At 45.8% G+C, this 21,710-nt stretch overlaps 1 protein-coding gene across 1 annotated transcript in view; it reads right to left on the reverse strand.

Moving 5' to 3' along the window:
- The window catches only part of KLHL8 (kelch like family member 8), a 121,179-nt gene extending 99,615 nt beyond the window's left edge, over nucleotides 1-21,564 (reverse strand). Inside the window, exon 1 of the mRNA XM_078775360.1 lies at nucleotides 21,509-21,564. The gene's annotated coding sequence lies outside the window, so the exon portion shown is untranslated. The remainder of the gene's footprint in view (nucleotides 1-21,508) is intronic.
- Nucleotides 21,565-21,710: the final 146 nt, after the last annotated feature.

Below are 21,710 nucleotides of genomic sequence, written 5' to 3' on the forward strand. Positions count from 1 at the left end.
ACCCTCATCAAATTCTAACAAAAGGTTTTTCAGTGTTTTTTTTCTTACCTACTGTGTGTTTTAAACGATAGAAAAAAGTCTACCAAAAGGTTAAAACTGGGTCAGTTAGGTTAAAAGGTTAAAACTGGGTCAGTTCCAAGATGGCCGGCACTCACCCTGAAAACCAAGGCGGCTGTAACTTCCTTATTAGGTGTAGAACAATCTTTTTTGTATCTAACCTCGGGTTTTAAGGGGTCAAGGAATTCATTGGTGCCAATGGATTTATGACTTGGTCCATCGAATCCATAAATCCAAGATGGCGGCCAACACTCCCAAACAATTTGATATAGGACAGTGGATTTTGCTTCATCGTTTTCTTTATTAAATATTACTTATTTTTGACCTTCTTTCAGCGTTTTCTTGAATGTTGATCGTTTTTATTTCTGTTTCAGGTTTGGAACATGAGTGCTTTAAGCTTGGCACATGAAAGTTGTCCGATCTGCAAAGAAAGGATTGAAGATGGATGGCGTAAAAGTTCGTCAGAAGGACGCTGATGGCATCAATGCAGCAAGTGTTAGGAGAGGTGATGGCATTGTTGTGACGGCTGGCTGTAAAGTACACTTGGACTGTCGTAAATGGTCCATAAATCAACATGACATTGAGAATCAAAAGAAGAAAAGTTGTTTCTCCATACTCTTACTGGAGAGAAGTGCACATGTGTCTACTGGGCCTTTCCCCAGCAAGTCTAATTGCCTTTTCTGTGGGACCCAGGTTGCCCTTGGAGGTTCGGACTGCAGCTACGTCAAAGACAGACTCCTTTGCCAGGACCATCCTGGAGTGCTGTGAAAGTCGTTCTGATGATTGGTCATTTACTGTGAAAGGGCGGATTGAGTACTATGGTGGATATCTTCATGCTGCTGACTGCATATACCACCATACATGCAGTGTCAATTTCCGCAATGGATATGATGCACCACCGCAATTTTGGGGCGAAACGGATGCAAAACGCAGAAAATCTGGACGGCCTAAAGATAGTTAAAGTTAAAGTCAAGAGCAGGCATTCTTCAGGATGTGTGCATATCTAGAGATGAATGATGAGGAACAGTTGACGATTTCATACCTTCAGGACAAAATGAAGGAGTTTTTGAATCGTGAAGATTCGTTTCCTTATGGCCATCACCATCTAAAGAACAAACTGAAGGAACAATATGGGGACTCCAACTATAATCACAGAGGGAAATGGCTTAAACGACAGTGACATTTAAAGAGAAAACATCACACATACTTCGGTCTTACTACAAAGATGCACAATGAGAAGGTGATGAAGAAGCACAAAAGAGCCATTATTGAGACGGCAGCAAGGCTGATCAGCAGCGATATCAAATCAAATGTACCATCTGTCACTGATTACTACCCAGAGGCTGATGATCTTAAACTCAACACTGCACTGGGCTTCCTTCCAGAGACACTACGAAACATGTTGAATTTTGTTTGTGGGGAAAAGCACGCAACACAAAGTAGCCATTATTGGACAAGCCATAGTACAAGCAGTAAGACTGCGGGCCATCACCGCACCATTAAAGATTAGTCTAGCAGTGCAGGTGCATCATCTGTATCGGTCCAAATTCCTGCTGGACACTCTTCATGAGATGGGGTACGGCTTGTTGGATGGTGAAGTGCTCCAATTTGAAAAGAATGCTGCAAACGGTGTCACACCAGATTTGTTAGTTGAATACATATATGTATTGGACTTGTCATTATTTTCTGGTGACAATGTAGATCACAATATTCTTACCATCGACGGTAAATGTACATTCCACGGGATTGGCTTGATGGCTGCGTTGACCCAAGGGAGGAAGACGATGCATCTCGTCAAAAGACAAAACATTTCTGAACTGAACATTGTAGAGATGTCCAAAGTTGATACCATAGAGTACCGCTTCACCATTCATGCTCTTCGAAACATCAAGTTTCAAGAACTTCCTTGTCTCCAAAACTGTGACATGAGGGCTGATATCTTATGGAAAATTTCATTCCATTTCAAACAGCCAGCTCCAAATTGGCAGGGGGTATACGCATTCCGGCCAGTCCTACATTCTGTATTTGCCCATGATCGATATGCATCCCGGTGACAAAAGTTGCATTCTGTCCACCTTGGAGTTCCTCAGCAACCTGGCCAGCAGACACCATGTCCCTCCAGTAATAACATTTGATCAACCCCTGTACTGGAAAGCTATTGAGATCATAAGTGCTGCACTGCAGAGTAGTCACTTGAAGGAGATAGTTCTAATGCTTGGTAGTTTCCACACATTAATTAATCTTCCTGGAGCAATAGGTACACTGATGGAGGGCACAGGACTTAAAGCGTTTTAGAAGTGGCTTACGGTGAAAATGCTGTAGTGCATATGACGACTGGTAAATCAGTTCAAAGTGCATTCCGTGGCTGTCGTCTGGTGGACAAGTGTCTTCACCAAATGATTGTGAAATCTGTGGTAGATGAAAATCCTGAACTTGCTTCACCAACAGAGGAGACCGAGAAAATATATTCGTCCTTGTTGAAGGGTGACACCACTCTTGAAAGTCTTGTAACATCCACTACAGTTGCTAGGATTAGTGAGGAACTTGACAAGAAGAAAGCTGAACGTGGTGCTCAATCTATAACGAGTCACTTGTGGCTAGGATATCAGCAGATGCTTCGTACTGCACGAGCGCTGATCAAAGCAGACCGCACTGGGTCTTGGCTGAATCACTTGCGTGCTGTTTCCGATGCCTTGCCGATATTTGCTGCAGCAGGACACTACAACGACCTGAAGTCTGTCTATCTCTACATCCAAGAAATGAGTGAACTGGAAAACACCCAGATATCTACAGGAAGTTTCAAGAAGGCGTCCATGTTATTCGTCGAACAAATCAGTTTTGGGCAGGCCTCAGGGGCGATCTAGTCATCGAGCAAACACTTATGAAGTCACTAAAAAGCACAGGTGGCTTTACTTGTGGCAGTAAGATGACAAAAGAACAGTGAGCATTGTGGACAATGTCAGCCCCCATAATGTCTGAGTTCAACACTGCCATGCAGGAGTTCAATGATCTCACATACACCACAAGTGAACAACACAAAGATTCAACTGACACCAAAATTGAAAGAGACGCATAAGACCTTTCGAAGATAAACACAAAGCCGATTTCATGTTCACCTTTCTCCTCTGACCTCTCATTGAGAAATATCAATGGTATGGTGGCGAAAGAAGACGTCAATGTGCATGAATACGAATCCGTTGGAAGGAACATCGACAGACTGATTGGACAGCCTGTATTCTTCTTCTCTTTCAAGATGAAAGGCAAAGCCAAGACCCTGGGAAATTCATCTGCTGTCAAGGTTGCTCCTGACAGAACCATTGATCCTGGCCTACTGTTCCAGCGATTCCATGTAGTATCCAGGACAAGACATCTGTCTCCAGAGGAGGTGATAGATATGAGCCGAGTCCATACCCGTCACCCCTTTTTGAGGACAACAAAATTTTGAGAAAGGCCGACAAGCCTCAACTAGCCCAAGCCATCGATGACCATTGTAACAGGATACCATCAAGTGAAGCGACATCAGATGCTATCCCGAAGACTGAAAGATATGTGCTTGACGAAGGTTCCTTACTACACAAGCTGAAGTGGAGGAGGCGAGATACCTGTGGTAAAATAGCCAAGGCATATGCTGACTTTACAAGTAAGCACTATGGGGCAGAAACTGCACTGTTTGACGGGTATGGGGCAGGTCCTTCGATAAAGGATAACGCACACCAGAGATGGGAAAAACCATCAATTATCCGATTGTAAACTTCACCAGTGAAACCGAATTTGAAAGGAAGCAGGTTAACACTGCATATGCACATTCCACCACGCTGATTGGAGAGGACACCGACTTAATTCTTCTTCTCCATTACGCCACAGCAGATGGCAAACCACTGTATTTTAGATCGGACAGTCAAGAGGCATTCCAAAAGTGTACAGCATCAATTGCATAAAGCATGTTCTTGGCAGCGAGTTGTGAACACAATTATTTCTTCATGCTTTCACATGATGCGATTCCACGTCCCGTGTTTATGGTGTTGGAAAGAAATCGGCCTTCCAAAAACTCGTGAAAGGTGATCCAGTCCTCCAATCCTGTGCAAATGCATTCACTTTACCAGGCAAGAACCGCACTGACATGGAAAACCTCCGCAGCCAAGCGATGGCTGTTATGTTTGGTGGACAAAGTACATGTTCTCTGGCAGCTTTGCGTTATGATATACTCACGAAGTCGTCTCTGCAAAATCATTTGTCATTCCCGAACATCTTCCCCCAACTGAGTCTTCCACCAAATCCCATCGTCTCAGGGTGTACTTTCAGACCATGACATGGATGGGGATGGACAGTGATAAAGAATAAAGTGTGATAAAGTGTGGTGTGATAAAGTGATAAAGATTTGCAGATCAGGTCACATATTTCAACCACCAATTATTTGAGAAGTCAAAAGAATGCTCTACCGAGTTCCATTCTACTTTGTTCTCTTTTGAAAAGTGTCGCTCTATGAATGATTTTTCATTCATAATTGTTGGCCGCAATCTTTTATTTAAAGGTTTGAGGCGTCGGATTGAAATTTTATTGGCACCAATTAATTCCCTGACCCTTCAAACCCTAGGTTAGACACCAAAATTATTGTTCTACACCTAATAACAAGGAAGTTACAGCCGCCTTCCTGATTTTCAGGGTCAGCGGTGGCCATCTTGGAACTGACCCAGTTTTAACCCACTTCCGGTGGTCAGATTTTGGTAGACTTATTTTCTGTTGTTTAAAACACAGTAGGTAAAAAACAACAAACAAAAAAAACTGAAAAACCTTTTGTTAGAATTTGTTGAGGGTCTGATGGTATTGTTGCGGATCCCAGCGTCGGCCTTTCCCCTTACCAAGGGGGGGTTAGTCCCCTTGTCTTTTACTAGCCGACGGGGTCCGGGTCTATGACGTTCCTTCCAGGCGGCGTTAAATAGGGTTGTAGGCCGAATTCCTATTACCTAAGTACCAACGCCGCCGAGGAAGCAAGGAAATAAGCCCCGCCCGAATCACGGTTGTGGGTGGAAACGCCGAGCGATAGCGAACCATGATCCGAGCCGTTATCAATGGCTAAACCCGATCCGAGTGGTTCTGATCGTGCCACGCTTACCCAATGGAGGAAAACACTGATACGGTCGAATTAGGAAAGACAGGAAGAACAGATTGGTTTATTCACTACGTACAATGATCAAGAAGAAGAACACACAGTGCAGCCTTATACAGTCTTAACTTATCCCAGGACACGGGTCCGTTTCACACTCACACGGGGATTGCAGATGGTCAGGGTGATGGTCCAGGGATTATGGCGTCCAGGCAGTTCGCTCCGTTCCCCGAGTCGCACCGCGAAGAAGATGGACAGACGGCAGAAGCTCCCCGTGGGTCGTTGGCACACAGGATTAAATGCGGGGCGAAAGGTAAGGCTGGCTGGGCGGTTACTTGCAACCACGGTCGCGTACGTAATAGATCAACCGGCGCTATATGCACTCCCAATACAGTTCATATGCGCCCCCAATACAAATTCGTATGCGCTCTCAATACAAGTCCTTTACAGTGCGCTCTCCCAACAAGTCCTCTTCAGTACAAAGCGCAAAACGTGCAAGTCCTCCCAGCACGGTCCTCTCGCATAAGTCCTTCCTGGCCAGTCCTCGACAGTCCTCCGCGAGTCCTTCCAAGGGCTTTGTGCGCTGGCTTTTATAGGCACGCCCTTACCCCGCCCCTCACGCCATGCCCTTCGAGCCCTGATTGGTTGTTGCCCTTACCGTCACCGCTTTCTGACGTGCTGCTTGATGCGGCCACACCTCGTCCTCGTGCTCTTCCCTCTTTCCAGGCCTACCTCGTGGCATTTGACTGGTTTCGAGCGAAACCAAGGGCAGCGAACGCTGCTGGCGGCCAAAGCGTAACAAACTGCCGCGGGTAGCCCAAAGCGTAACAAACTGCCACGGGTAGCCCAAAGCGTAACAAATTGAGGGATGCCAAATGGGGCACGGGATGGATGCTGCCCATGATGGAGATTTGAGGTTGGCCGCAAAATGAAAAGGACCTAAGCTTATTATTTCTTTACACAATTGTTACGGATCCCGGATTTAGGTGAATTACTATTGTTACGGATCCCGGGTTTAGGTGAATTACTATTCATGTCATTGCTTATTAATGTTTATTCTATTAAAGGTTGTTGTGGTTAAATGGTTAGAGAGGCTCCGGATAACAGGAGACCGGAAACGGGATAGTGAACCGGAAGAAGGAAAGACACGAGGTCCTGGAGAAGCGGCGATCTTCTTCATCTTCGCCCAGCTCCGACGCGAGCGGTGTCGATATTGAGCAGCGTGGGGAACGCTGCGTTTGAAAGCCCGTCTGGCGAGAGGAGTTACCTGCGCGGGGTAATTACCGGTTACGCGTCACGTTGCCGTGGGTTCGTGCAGGGAACCAAGCGTCCGGCACAGTTCGCCTCAACGTCTACAAGGACGCGTATGGGTCGCACCTTGGGCCTCGCGCGCGTTGCGAGCCACGCTTTGCTTTGCCTGCTTTGCTTTGCAAGGAGGTGTGCGCTGCAGCAGCTGTTCCCGGTACGCGACGTGCACGTTTGGAGCACGTCAGCCAGGGGTCCGTTCAACCGCCCGTGTGCGGAGAAGTCGACCTTCACCTTGGTCTGGAGGGGCCCAGAGACATTGTGAGGGACAGTGACCATTGAGGGGTCGTGAGTGGGGAAAGGGGGGAAATATATGAGATGGCCATCTTAGTAATATTGCGGATTGATTGTTGATTGTTGTTGATGGATTGAGAAAATATTATTAATTAATTGGGATCCTTGGTGTGGGGTTGCTTATTGACCTGAATTGTTTGTGTCTTTCATATTGATTGCATTACGAACGCGTATAAATCAGAGATCTTTCTGGCGGGGTCCTCCCACGGTCCGGGGGTCACCAAGACCAGGTAGTTACCGGGAGGACCACGTAACAGAATTGGGGGCTCGTCCAATTGAATTCCGGGATATAAAATTGTACAACATAATAAAATAATAATTTTTATTAAGTAAAATTTATTAATGAATTATTAATTGGTAAATTTTTGAGAAATTGTGGTAAAGTCTTGGGTGAAGGTTAACAGGTGTTAACGATAGTCACCATGGCATTTGTTGCACAGAACTTTGCGGTAACACCTAGTGAGGCACAGTTCCGAGCGTTACTAAAAGCGGACCTCTTGAAATTGGCCAAACATTTTAACTTGGAGGTCCGAACTAATTTGAGGAAGGCAGAGTTGCAGACCACGGTGATACAATCTATGGTGGGATTAGGAACATGGGACGAGTTAGCCTGGCAGTGGCTACCCGAAGAACCAGAAGACGTTGAGCTCCGGAAACTGGAGTTGCAATTACGGAGCCAGGAACGGATCAAAGAAGAGGAAAGGAAAGCAGAAGAGAGGAGAGAAGAGAAACAAGCAGAGGAAAGGAGAGTGGAACGAGAACTCCAGGAATGGATCAAAGAAGAAGAAAGGAAAGCAGAAAAGGAAAGAGCAGAAGAAGAAAGGAAAGCAGAAAAGGAAACAGCAGAAGAAGAAAGGAAAGCAGAAAAGGAAAGATCAGAAGAGGAAAGGAAAGCAGAAAAGGAAAGAGCAGAAGAAGAAAGGAAAGCAGAAAAGGAAAGAGCAGAAGAAGAAAGGAAAGCAGAAGAGAGGAGAGAAGAGAAAAAAAGCAGAGGAGAGGAGAGCTGCAAGGGAACTCGAAGCAGAGGAGAGAAAAGCCGAAAGGGAATTAAAGGAACGTGACATGGCGCTTCAGCAAGAAATTAAATTCAAGGAGCTGGAGTTAATGAGAGAACGGGGAGAGGTACCACCCTTGCTGACTGGGCCGACACCTAGCCAGAAAACCTGGGATGTGGGCAGACATGTGAGGCTGGTTCCACCCTTCAGTGAAAGGGAAGTCGCTAAATTTTTTCCACACTGAGAAAGTGGCTCGACAGTTAAACTGGCCGGAGGAGGCCTGGACCATACTAGTGCAAAGTGTGCTGGTGGGTAAAGCTCAAGAGATTTATTCGGCGCTACCAATGGACCAATGTGCAGATTATGAGGTATTGAAGAAGCACATCCTCAAAGCCTATGAGTTGGTTCCTGAAGCTTACCGGCAAAAATTCAGGAATGCCAGGAAGAGGGAGAGTGAGACCCATGTGGAGTTTGCCAGAGTGAAAGAAAACATGTTTGATCGGTGGTGTGAGTCAAAAGGAGTCGGGAACGACTTCGAAGCATTGCGTGACTTGATCCTGGTGGAGGAATTTCAACAGTGTGTCCACGAGGACATCAAAGTGTACCTGCAGGAAAAGAAAGTACCGAAGTTGTGGGACGCAGCCACCATGGCAGATGATTATGCCTTAACACACCGGATAGGGGTCCACGAACCTAACTCCTCGCCTAGATTTCCGCAGGGGAGTTGTGGAACAGCAGGTGCGGAGAACGACAATACATGGCGGCGGCCTCGAGATGATTATGGGGACAACGCTGATACCCGAACTGTTCGAAATCAGAGGGCGACGGGCCCAAGACAAATTTGTTTTCCGGGGGGCCCGAGGCAGACCACGAGTTTTTCCTCCGGACCTACTTGCGCTTTTTGCAAGAAACCTGGACACTTGATGTCCAGTTGTTACCTCATGAAAAGGGAAAACCCAGAGCGGAGTCCAACTATTACAACTCCGAATGCGATGGCAAGCGTAAGAAATCACCCACAGAAGAGTTACCAACCATTTATTTATGAGGGGTTGGTCTCACTCGAGGGAGACTTGACTAACCCAAGACCTGTTAGGGTATTGAGGGACACAGGAGCCCATCAATCCTTAATGCTTGAAGGCATTTTGCCATTGTCAAAGAGTACCGCAACTGGTGATAGTGTTCGGTTACAAGGGATCGGTGGCTGTGTTAGTGCCCCACTTCATGTCATCCATTTGGAATCCGATTTGGTGTCAGGACCGGTCACCGTCGGTTTACAAGCCACGCTTCCTGTAGAGGGAGTATCGGTGATTATCGGGAATGATTTGGCCGGGGGGCAAATTTATGGTAACCTGAGGGTGGGTAAAGAGCACCGCAGGGGAAATAACACCACCCCAGCTCGGGATGGCGACAAAAGTACCAAGTTATTTGTAGGGGGACTGAACTTCAACACAGAGGAAGAAGTTCTGACCTCTGTCTTCAACAGATATGGGCCGCTGGTGGAAGTGCGGGTAGTAAAAGACAGGGAAACGCAACGGTCAAGAGGGTTCGGCTTTGTCATGTTTGCAAGTACAAAAGACGCCAGGGAGGCAGAGAAGAATTGGAATGGTAAGGATTTGGAGGGTCGGACCATAACAGTAGGGAAGGCATTTCGTAGGCTTCAAGAGGTCTACAGAAGAGGACCACTTGGCGGTAGTTTTGGTGGTGGCAGCAGCCGATATTACTATGGAGGCTCCCAGAGTTACGGCCCCTCCCGAAAGAATGATTGGCAGAGGACTGGCCGAGAAGGAGACCGCCAGTCAGGTGACTGCTGGGACAAGGGGTCCCACCGTAACTGTTAGGAGTCCGGAGAAGTTGAAGCACTCTATATACGGCGGAGCTGCCGAGCCTGGGCTCCTACACGGACTAACCGTGAACGCCACGTTCTTAAAGGCGTCCCGGTAGGGAACTTTCCTGCACGGACTAACCGTGAACTCTACGTTCTTAAAGGCGTCCATGTAATGGACTTTCCTCCCCGGACTAACCGTGAACTCCACATTCCTTAAGGCGTCCATGTAGTGAGTACTCAGCTGGGCCTCCCGAAAAAGTGCTATCGAGTTGTGTAACTTTGGGGCTTTGGTCACCACCCCTTAACCGTCATCCAAGAGAAATTAGAAGTTGTGGACGCTTGGTCCAGAGGGAATTACCTTTGGAATCTCTGGGGGTTTTGTGAAAGTTTGTTGCTTTATTTTTGAGATGCGATAATTGTGACCGGGGGGAACTGATGATTTGGGGTATCGGGTTTGTTTAACAAAGTTGGCCGGCACAGAAAGTTTTCGCGGGGTTCAAACTTTCTTTCTTGAAGGGGGGGAGTGTTACGGATCCCGGATTTAGGTGAATTACTATTGTTACGGATCCCAGATTTAGGTGAATTACTATTCATGTCATTGCTTATTAATGTTTATTCTATTAAAGGTTGTTGTGGTTAAATGGTTAGAGAGGCTCCGGATAACAGGAGACCGGAAACGGGATAGTGAACCGGAAGAAGAAAAGACACGAGGTCCTGGAGAAGCGGCGATCTTCTTCATCTTCGCCCAGCTCCGACGCGAGCGGTGTCGATATTGAGCAGCGTGGGGAACGCTGCGTTTGAAAGCCCGTCTGGCGAGAGGAGTTACCTGCGCGGGGTAATTACCGGTTACGCGTCAAGTTGCCGTGGGTTCGTGCACGGAACCAAACGTCCGGCACAGTTCGCCTCAACGTCTACAAGGACGCGTACGGGTCGCACCTTGGGCCTCGCGCGCGTTGCGATCCGAGCTTTGCTTTGCAAGGAGGTGTGCGCTGCAGCAGCTGTTCCCGGTATGCGACGTGCACGTTTGGAGCACGTCAGCCAGGGGTCCGTTCAACCGCCCGTGTGCGGAGAAGTCGACCTTCACCTTGGTCTGGAGGGGCCCAGAGACATTGTGAGGGACAGTGACCATTGAGGGGTCGTGAGTGGGGAAAGGGGGGAAATATATGAGATGGCCATCTTAGTAATATTGCAGATTGATTGTTGATTGTTGTTGATGGATTGAGAAAATATTATTAATTAATCCGGATCCTTGGTGTGGGGTTGCTTATTGACCTGAATTGTTTGTGTCTTTCATATTGATTGCATTACGAACGCGTATAAATCAGAGATCTTTCTGGCGGGGTCCTCCCACGGTCCGGGGGTCACCAAGACCAGGTAGTTACCGGGAGGACCACGTAACACAATGCAGATGTTACTAGGGAAATGGCCTTATCCTCACACATACTATGACATAACTAATGTTCTCAGGGGCCTACGTGTTGCTTGTGGACTAACTATGGGGGAAAACCTTGAACCTTTAATGATGGTACATTTACATTCTCAAAACCGTAACACTGCACCCCTCCCTCGCCAGTCTCATACCCGAGCCGAACCCACCCAAGTGGGTACGACCGGTTTCGATGCAAGGGTCAGGACTACTTTTTAACTTAGTGTGACACTTAGGTGTGGTTTCCCTCTACATTTACTCTAACACCCTGTGTGCGACAGTTTTAAACACTAGATATGTCCCACCTACTGCATTGTGTACTCACTAACAGACTCACACCCACAATTAACCGAATTACGGAAGGAATTCTCAAAACTATACATAAAGCCGGTGGGGAGCATGTTATTTACAAGACTACCTAATTATTTACAGTTCTACAACCCAGGACCTGTTCTTTTGTGGGAGAGAATTTTTGGAAAGGAGAAACACAATGCACTGCACTGCACCAATACCCCATACACCAATATGCACAAAAATGCACAATCATGCACAATCTTGCACAATCAAAAATTGCACAATCACACTTTTCAATAAATGTTTGCGTAACCTTTAATGATGGTATATTTACACTCTCAAAACCGTAAAAATATATTGACCCATCTAGTTCACAAACAGACATACAAACAAATAGATAGATAGATATGGGTGAAAACAACCTCCATTCACTTGCGGTGGTTTAGGTAAAAAGTTGTCCAACTTAAAGGTACAGTGTAGCAGAATGGTAGAGGTAGCACAGTTGCCTTTCAACCGTCTAGCCTGGTCCGATTCAGTACAAGACTACAAACTGGAAGATTGTTTAAAAATACTGTACATATATAATGCTCTTCATTTATATATTTTTACATGCAGGGAATTGCATCGCAGAGCACCAACCCTCGGATGTGCGTCAAGCTATTCCCTTCTGCTACCAGTAGTCAATGGATGTTAAACAAACCATGGGGGTTTTTGCAAAGAGTCAACAAGTTATCAACAGCATCCTAAACAAATTACAAATTCCTGCCACAGTCAGTCGAACGTTAAACCTGGCCAAGCAGTTCGTGAAAGACTGGCCAAAAATGTTCCCCATTAACCCCCTCCTACCCCCAATATATAAATAATTGCTGGTGCTCAAATATTAGCAGTTGGTAACCTGATCAGGCTTTATCATTTGATGAAAATTCTATCCACAATTTAACTTGTTCCAATGAGCATTTAATATTGTTACGGATCTCGGACGTCGGCGCTCCTCTTATCAAGGGGGGGTTAATCCCCTTATCTTTTTATCTGGCCGGCCCGAGTCCTTGGGGATTATAACGCTCCTTCTGGTCGGTATTAGGTAGGGCGATTGGTCAATTTGGTCCCAAATACCTAATTACAAACCAACCGCGAAGCAGGGAAATAACTCCCGCTTGAACCACGGATATGATGGAAAGTGCCGAGCGGAGAGCAATCCGCGATCCGAGCTATTAACAAATGACTAGACCCGATTCCAAGCGGTTGCGATCGTGCCACGCTTACCCAATGGAAGAAAGGACGGGTGTGATCGGATGGAGAGGAAACCAGAAGGTAGGAAGAACAAAGATGGGTTTATTACAAATATACAGAAGGAAGAAGAGGAAACAAAAGAATGTACAAGAAAGGAAGAGGAAGAAGCAGCACACAGGGCAGTCTTAACTTAGGACCCCAGACAAACATACACACTCACACGGGGATTTAGCTGGTGGATGGTCAGGTAGAGGGTCCAGGCTCCAGTCCACTCCAGTCCAGGCTCCGGTCCAGCGGGCGAAACCCGGCAGACAGCTCCGCGTATCGTTGAACGCGAGCGGACAGTTTATATAACGGGAGAAACTGGGATGCTGCGGATGTAATATTTGCACGTTCGTGCTAAACGCCCCCTCTCCAAAGTCCTCTTGAAGCGCCAGCGAGTGAGTCCTTAACAAGCGCTGCCGTATCTCTCCAACAAGCGCGCCTCCGACAAGTCCTCCAAGTTCTTTGAAACTTGAGCTCTCTCCCATCCGAGTCACGTTGCAATGCGTGAATCGTGCCAGTCCTCAAGTCTGTGAAAGGGCTTTGCGTTCACGCTTATATCATGCGAGCCAAGATCGCTCCGCGCGCTCCAAAACCACGGCTGTCGGCAATCTCACCTCAGCCCTGGTTGGCTGGTGAGGGCTTACCGGCCACGCCTTTGATGACTGGATGACATGGCCACACCTTCTTCTTGCCGTTCCGCCCCCTTTCTCAGGCCTAACCGCGTGTCTTATGGCGGCGTTTGGGCGGAAGCCCAGCGAGGCTGCGAGCAGCTAACAAAGTCACGTAGCAAATTGGAAGAGCCATGAGGCACCGACTGTAGGGGCGCATAATGGTGTCGCTTGGAGGGAGGTTGTAAAATGAACCGAATTGAAATGGGCCTACTTCTTATTTGATTGACGCAACGCAGATTCAACTATTGGAAACACGGCCTTATCTAAAACACATACTAATGAAATAACTGAGTTCTATGGTGGCCTACGTGTTGCTTGTGGCCTAACTAGGGGTGCTACCTTAAACCTTTTAATAATGGGATATTTACAAGTAATTATTTACAAGTGAGGGTTCTAAAACCGCAACAATATCAAATGTTTTTTCAATATCTCTTCTTTTAACGTTGGCTTTGTGACACAGCAATGTTTATATTACTGGAAAGTGAATATCCATACATCTTCACTCGATTCAACACTGTTGGTTGTGCACACATGGGCATCCTTAAAGATAAAATGAATGCTGATAAAATCCAAACAAAAATAACGGGACCCTCTTAGCTTTTTCATGATAGGCTATGAGCCAGACCCCCCAAATTGACCGGTCGGTACCATACAGATGGAGTAAGGCTCATTGTGATTTTTAGCAAGATATATGTCCCTAGATATGAAAAAAAAGTGATAGCAGTGTATAACTCTCGGCCATCTCTGTGTTATCACCCGAAATATTATTATACGCCTGCTTCGCTTCGCCAAAAAATGTGATATTTGCTAAAATTGGAATAAATATGTTTTTAAGGACCACAGAGTGCCGAGATCAAGATCGAGATCGTATTTGTTCGAGAGATCATGATAAACCTAGAGTGTGGAGCAAGTTTGCATGCATTGTGAAATATAATGTAGCTGATGTTACAAACCTACTTTAGGATACTAGCTAATACCAAAAATTACACTGAGATACCAAAAGTAGTAGACGAATAAACCTAAAATGTTCAAAAGCTATGTAGTAAGGTCGATATATGGAAAATACCCCCTCAACCCCCAAAAAATTGCTACAAAAGGTTTCTCAACTGATTCTGGTAGGGTTTAGTGTACTTTATAACATACTAAAAGTTTACCAACGTAGGACCCCCGGAAAAGTGTTTTTTTCAAGATGGCGTCCAAGATGGCCGTCGAAACCTCTTAATGATCATAACTATGTAACTATCAACTCAAATTTGATGATCTTGGTGTCTATCCCTAGGTTTTTGGGGGCAAGGAACACATTAAGACCATTAAAAATGAAAGTGGGCCATTATCTAACAGGTTGAGGGGGCATTTTCCATATATTGACCTGAAGAATGTGTCGAATTGGATCTAACTGAATAACTAATTCTCATCTTTCTCTTTTTCAGACATGATTCAACAATGAGTGCAAGCACAGCCAGTCAAGCTTTTTGTCCAATCTGCAAGGAGGAGATCGAGGATTCCAGTGATAACTGGGTTGCAATTCAGTGGAAGGGGGCGAAGGGAATAAATGAAGCCAGTGTAAAGCGGAAGGACGATCTTGTAGTTGAAGCCAGTACTAAAGTGCATAAAAGCTGTCGTCAACAGTACATAAATGATAAAAACATTAAAAGCCATGTTGCAAAGAAAAGTAGTGGTTCTGTGCCACCAAAGAGAACCACAAGACAATCAAGTGGAGGTTTTGACAGTGAAAAGGATTGCGTATTCTGTGGATGTACAATTGATTTGGACAAGGGACACTTTAGCTGGGTACGGACTGACAAATTTGTGGAGACAATTGTGGAGGTCTGTGAATCCCGTTCAGATGATTGGGGACATACTGTAAAGGGTCGGATTTTTTTTTTTTTTTTTTTTTTTTTTTTTTTTGTATACAAGATCGAGGCTCGTGAAAGAGCGAACATTAATCACACAGAAAGACAAACAGACACATAAAACAAATAACATCGGGAGCGGAAGACAAGATGGGGAGAGAGGGGGAAGGACACAAACACAACATTTGAGAGCAGGGACCGAGAGACATGGAGACATCGAGAGATCTGTGGGAGGGAGAGGGCTTTGGGGGGGAGGCATGTGAAGGGGGGGAGGCATGTGAAGGGGGGGAGGCATGTGAAGGGGGGGGGTGGGAGAGGTATAAACATATGGACACTGCCAGGATTTCCAGGAAATAAGTTGGAATTTCAAACAAGGTGGATCTGGGGTGAATTAGTGGGGGTAGAAAAGATCAAGGTTATGGATGGGGGAAGATAAGAGATGGTGGTGAACAGCTGTTTTAAAGACCTGGAGGGAGGAGAGGGATTGAAAGGAGTGTGGGAGTTTGTTCCACAGGCGGGAGAAAAGAGGAATGAAAGAGTGAAGGTGAGCAGAGAGCCGAGATTTCGGCAGTTTAACCATCAGAGGGTTGCTGGCAGATCTTGTGCGACCTGTAGGAATATTTGGGGGACAGAGCACAGAGAGAGCTGGGGGAGCAAGGCCGGAGAGGAGTCGGTAGAAGACAGAAAGACCACCTACCTGCCTGCGGTGAGTGAGTGAAAGGCCCTCAGAGATAGCTTCATCGCGGGAGATTCCAATGATTTTGAAAGCTTTGGATTCAACAGCGTGAAGCCGAGCCAGGTGTGAGGCAGGAGCACCAGCCCATAGGGGAGAACAGTATTCCATTGAGCTGCGGATGAAAGCCTTGTAAGTGGTGAGGAGCTCAGGTGTGCCGAGGAAGGACTTCGCACGACGGAGGATGCCCAGTCGGCGACTGGCTTTGGAGGCCAGCTTGGAAATATGGTTTTCCCAAGAAAGATCATGGCAGATAGTGAGACCCAAAAGCTTGAGTGACAGAACTTCTTGGAGAGGATTGTTGAGAAAGTAGATGGGAGGGTTGTCCAGTCGATCTTTTCGGAGAGACATAGTAAGAGAGTGAGATTTGGCAGGATTGAAAGACATGTTCCACTTGTTTGACCAGTCTGTGATTTTGTCCAGGTCTTCAGAGAGTGAGGAGGCTGCAGACTGCCGATCTGAGGGAAGAGGAATGGAGCGGCAGAGAGTGGAGTCATCAGCAAAGAGATAGAGAGGATTTTCCAGAGAGTCAGAGAGATCATTGATAAAGACCAGAAAAAGCACAGGGCCCAGCACACTTCCTTGGGGAACTCCAGAATACTATTTGAATACTATTTACGAGATTTACATGCAGCAGACGGACTTTATCATCATTCGTGTAGTGGAAATTTCCGGTCCTTCAAGTCTGTGCCTTTAGAGTTCCAGAAAGCCCCCGAAGCCAAGCGCAGAAAGTGTGGTCGTCCTAAAGATGAAGATAAGTATGAAGCATTTCAGAAAATGTGTGCTTACCTAGAACTGAACAGTGAGGAACAACTAACTGTTACATCTTTGAGCCTCATAATGAAAGGGTATCTTTGTAATCCTGATTCGGAACCGTATGACAATTACAGTTTGAAAAAGCGTCTTAAAGAACGCTTTAAGGACTCAATTTTTTTTGGTGAAAGAGAAGGCTTGGACGATATTGTTACGATGAGAGAACAAACGTCGCAGATTCTGAGATCATACTACAAGCAAACGTGTCAGGAAGGCGATGAAGAGTCCCAAAAACGCGCTATTATTGAAACTGCTGCTAGGTTAATCAGAAGTGATATAAAATCTCAGGTTTCTACCGTGACGAATCAGTATCCAAGTAGTGATGATTTAAAACTTGATTCAGCCCTATCGTTCATTCCGACTAGTCTGCGGACAGCACTGGAAACATTGTTCGTTGGGAAAGACACAAGACGCAAGGTTGCGGCAGTTGGTCATGCCATAATTCAGGCAGTTCGCCCACGAGCTGTCATTGCCCACGAGCTGTCATAGTAGTGATCTTGTCATCGAACAAACGTTGATGAGGTCTCTGAAGAGCACTGGTGGTCTAACTCGCAGCAGTGGGATGACCGAGGACATGCGAAACCTTTGGACCTTATCTGCACCTGTAACATCCGAGTACAACATTGCGATGCAGGATTTCACAAACCTAACCTATACTACAAATCCGCAACACAAAGACTCAACTGAGGCGCGCATCAAAAGAGATGCATCTGATCTCGAGAAAATTCGGATAAAGCTTGCAGCCTGCTCACCCTTCACATCTGATCCTACTCTGAGAAACATCGTCAACGGGATAGTGGCTGGGCCAGATGTGAATGTACATGACTTTGAATCGGTTGGAAACAAGATCATTGAAGATATAATCGGAAAGTCGGCATTTACTTACAAATTCAAGCGGAAAGACAGAGCCAAAACCCTTGGGAATATCTCTGCTGTGAAGATTGCTCCTGATCGTACCATTGATCCTGCCCTTCTGTTCCAGCGTTTCCTTCTGGTGTCAAGGTCAGGAGATCTTTCCCTTGAAGAGGTTTTGACGTATGAACTAAGCCCCTACCCTCCAGCCCTCTTTGAGACCAGGAACATTCTTCGAACAGCAGACAAACCTCAGCTTGCTCAGGCAATTCGAGACCATGCTGCGGACTTATCAAGTGAGGCTGTGATGAACTCTATTCCCAAAACAGATTGTTACGTGCTTGATGGTGGCTCTTTGCTCCATCGTTTACCGTGGAACAAAGGCGACTCATATAATGCAATAGCTGAGTCTTATGCAGACTTCACTGTGAGACATTACGGACAAGCGACAGTGGTGTTCGATGGCTATGGTGAAGGTCCCTCCATAAAAGACAACACACATCAGAGACGAGGAAAAAACCTGCACCCTATTGTTAGTTTCACTGCAGAAACAGAGTTTGCAGGCAAAAAGGACGACTTTTTGTCTCGTGACAAAAACAAGGCAGACATGATTGCTCTCATCAGCACAGCACTAACTAAAAGGGGATGCCATGTCATTCAGTCACCAGGGGATGCAGACGTTGATATCGTTAAGGCAACTGTTGAACGATCCCGTCATTGCACCACAACGTTGGTCGGTGAGGATACAGATTTGCTGATCTTGCTCCTTCATTACTCCAGAACAGACAATGAGATCATCTACTTCCGTTCTGATGCAAACAAGCAGTCAAAAGAACACAGAGTGTATAACATTACCCTGTTGAAAGAAACTTCAGGAGACGATGTGTGCAATGAGTTGCTCTTTGTACATGCCTACTCAGGATGTGATTCTACTTCAAGGATTTTCGGCATCGGAAAAAAGTCAGCCTTCCGGAAATTAGTGAAATCTGATCCTGTCATGAAGTCCTGTGCTAGTGCATTCATCCTTCAAAACAAATCTCAAGAGGACATATCAGATCTTGGCAAAGACCTGATGGTTGATCTCTTTGGTGGCAAGTCTAATGATACGCTATCATCACTGCGCCATATCATTTTCACCAAAAAAGTGGCAACTGCTCAAGCATTTGTCACTTCTGAACGGCTCCCCCCAACATCACCTGCAACAATATTCCATAGCCAACGTGTGTACTTTCAAATTATGGTATGGATGGGGATGGCAAATGAAATGAACCCAACTGAATGGGGATGGAAACAGGAAAATGATCAGTTAATTCCAATTATGACCCAAAACAATGCTGCGCCTGACGAACTCTTGAAAATTATCCATTGCAACTGTTTGGGGGGATGCAAATCCTCTCGATGCAGCTGCAGACGCTATGGACTCCGCTGCACTGCTGCATGTGGCCCTTGCCAAACTGAAAACTGTGACAATCCAAACAACACTCAAGAGGTCGATACTGAGGAGGAGGATGACACTCAAAACTGAACGCTCTGAAACTTATTCGATGGACAAAGGTGTTTGTGCATTTGGTGACAGCTGAAGGTCATGAGTTCAATTTCATAATGATTCAACAGCTCAGTAATATCCAAAGTTGTCTTAATGTGTTCCTTGCCCCCAAAAACCTGGGGATAGACATCAAGATCATCAAATTTGAGTTGATAGTTACATAGTTTTTTTTTTTTTTGTATACAAGATCGAGGCTCGTGAAAGAGCGAACATTAATCACACAGAAAGACAAACAGACACACAAAACAATAATATCGGGAGCGGTAGACAAGATGGGGAGAGAGGGGGAAGGACACAAACACAACATTTGAGAGCAGGGACCGAGAGACATGGAGACATCGAGAGAACTGTGGGAGGGAGAGGGCTTTGGGGGGGAGGCATGGGAAGGGGGGGGGGGTGGGAGAGGTATAAAACATATGGACACTGCCAAGACTTCCAGGAAAGAAGTTGGAATTTCAAACAAGGTGGATCTGGGGTGAATTAGTGGGGGTAGAAAAGATCAAGGTTTTGGATGGGGGAAGATAAGAGATGGTGGTGAACAGCTGTTTTGAAGACCTGGAGGGAGGAGTGTGATTGAAGGGAGTGTGGGAGTTTGTTCCAGAGGCGGGAGAAAAGAGGAATGAAAGAGTGAAGGTGAGCAGAGAGCCGAGATTTCGGCAGTTTAACCATCAGAGGGTGGCTGGCAGATCTTGTGCGACCTGTAGGAATATTTGGGGGACAGAGCACAGAGAGAGCTGGGGGAGCAAGGCCGGAGAGGAGTCGGTAGAAGACAGAAAGACCACCTACCTGCCTGCGGTGAGTTATGATCATTAAGAGGTTTCGGCGGCCATCTTGGACGCCATCTTGAAAAAAACACTTTTCCGGGGGTCCTACTTTGGTAAACTTTTAGTATGTTATAACGTACGCTAAACCCTACCAGAATCAGTTGAGAAACCTTTTGTAGCAATTTTTTGGGGGTTAAACTGTATTTTGACCTGACTAATGTTTCGTTCCAAAATATCAAAATTAGGGGGTATGGTTGAACATATTTTGAACTTTGCCAAAATATGTGCCCCAAACAACCACCATATTACAAAGTAATGATATATTCCAATGCAGTGGTTCCTTGCGAAGATTTTGAGGGGTCAAATGTTACTCTGGGAGTTTTCATTTTTGAAATATTGACAAAAATGTACAATGTGAATTCTGAACTCGAAGCGATTTAGACCACTTTTTCACTAAATTTAACACATTTTTTGTCATTATATCAATATTTTGATAAATAACCCCCACAAATGTTCTATATTTCTATTACTATATTAGTTGGCATCCAGTATGCAAATTATTGGCACTCTGTGGTCCTTAAAAACATATTTATTCCAATTTTAGCAAATATCACATTTTTTGGCGAAGCGAAGCAGGCGTATAATAATATTTCGGGTGATAACACAGAGATGGAAGAGAGTTATACACTGCTATCACTTTTTTTTCATATCTAGGGACATATATCTTGCTAAAAATCACAATGAGCCTTACTCCATCTGTATGGTACCGAACAACCCCCTTGGCTCATAGCCTATAATAATATTTCGGGTGATAACACAGAGATGGCCGAGAGTTATACACTGCTATCACTTTTTTTTCATATCTAGGGACATATATCTTGCTAAAAATCACAATGAGCCTTACTCCATCTGTATGGTACCGACCAATCCCCTTGGCTCATAGCCTATGAGTGTTGACAATGTAGGCCTATAATAAATAAATAATATCAGGACCAATCCATCTCTTCCACGAGCCTTGACCATGTATAAATAAATAAATAAATAAATAATAACGTGACCCTCCTAGCTCTTCCATGAGCCTTGACCATGTATAAATAAATAAATAAATAATAACGGGACCCTCCTAGCCCTTCCATGAGCCTTGACCATGTATAAATAAATAAATAAATAAATAATAACAGGACCAATCCATCCCTTCCATGAGCCTTGATCATGTATAAAAATAAATAACGGGACATGGTGCCCATACACCAGACGACCCCAAGCATCTTAATTGCAATTTCACCCCCTCCCCGAGGAGAACCCCTGGATCCTCCATGGCAGCACCGATGTGATACCTTTACCTTCCGGTTTCAATGGTTCATAGCACGCGTCTGATGCTGTACTACGGTAGTTTGAACCCTCAACATTGAAGCTTGGATTCGCGCCTTTTATAGTAGGAGTAGGACTATAGAAGAACAAGAACAAATCAATAAATGAACCTCTCCCCCCCCCCCCCCCCCCCCCCCCGACTTTGAAAACGAGTCAATTGGCGGATCGAAGCACAGCGACAAGTCCTGAGGCTGAACACATCCACGCTCTATGATCTCTGGGCAAGCACACCAAGCACAAACAAACATCCATTGCGTTACTAAAGGAGCTGCTGTAGATATTTTAAATAATGAAAGTTAAATAAACCATAAACAGCAACATTTAGTAAACCTGCTCGGAGGTGAGCACCCACTGCACCGATGACCGCCGCCTCGCCGGCACGTACAGCCAAGAAAACCCCCCACAGGAAACTCGCCTTGGGGGAGGGCCGTAAATAATGATGCAGTCCCCGCCCATCCATCCACCACATCCCTCACAGCCGGCCACTGTCCCCGCCCATCTATCTTACCACGTGACCCACGGCCAGCCACTG

This window comes from Myxine glutinosa, chromosome 4 (genome assembly GCF_964187855.1).
Source record: "Myxine glutinosa chromosome 4, kmMyxGlut1.1, whole genome shotgun sequence".
Taxonomy (NCBI): Eukaryota; Metazoa; Chordata; class Myxini; order Myxiniformes; family Myxinidae; genus Myxine; species Myxine glutinosa.